Genomic DNA, 654 nt, shown 5'->3' with positions numbered 1-654 from the left:
AGCATTGCTGCTACTTAAGCCATTGAACATGTTTGGTTATATGTTTGAAGCTATAACCATGCTGCTTGTTGCATATCTATCAGTGTGTTGGGTTGTGGGTAGAATATTTCTACATTGAACGGAAGTAAATCTGCGAGGCCAGGCAGGTATGCACAAACATTTCCCATGGTCTGATGGATAAAGACAACAGTCAATACAGTGTGGAGCTGAAGGAACTCAGCAGGTCAGGCAGCATGAGAGGAGCAAGAAAATCAACGTGTCAGGTCAGGACCACACTGTATTGACTCTGACTCCAACATTTGCAGTTCTTGCTGTCTTTGAGAGATGGTTAGCATCACTGGTGGTCCAGTGGTTAGGATTCGGCGCTTTCACCGCTGCGGCCTGGGTTCGATTCCCGGTCAGTGCAGCACATTTTGGGGTGGCTCAGTGGCTCAGTGGTTAGCATTGCGGCCTCACAGTGCCGGGGACCCAGGTTCGAATCCAACCTCGGGTGACTGTCTGTGTGGAGTTTGCATATTCTCCCCGTGTGTGCATGGGTTTCCTCCCGGTGCTCTGGTTTCCTCCCACAGTCCAAAGATGTGCAGGCTAGGTGGGTTGGCCATGCTGAATTGCTGGTTGTGTTCAGGGGTGTGTGAGCTGTAGGGGATGGTTCTG

General features: G+C 50.6%; 1 non-coding gene across 1 annotated transcript; it reads left to right on the top strand.

The window, feature by feature from the left end:
* The first annotated feature begins 331 nt into the window (after window positions 1-331).
* trnae-uuc (transfer RNA glutamic acid (anticodon UUC)) lies at window positions 332-406 on the top strand. Its single transcript has one exon. It is a non-coding gene; the product is annotated as a tRNA-Glu (tRNA).
* The last annotated feature ends 248 nt before the right edge of the window (window positions 407-654 follow it).

This window comes from Stegostoma tigrinum, chromosome 8 (genome assembly GCF_030684315.1).
Source record: "Stegostoma tigrinum isolate sSteTig4 chromosome 8, sSteTig4.hap1, whole genome shotgun sequence".
In the NCBI taxonomy this organism is placed as follows: Eukaryota; Metazoa; Chordata; class Chondrichthyes; order Orectolobiformes; family Stegostomatidae; genus Stegostoma; species Stegostoma tigrinum.
This window is presented reverse-complemented; position numbering and strand designations above follow the sequence as displayed.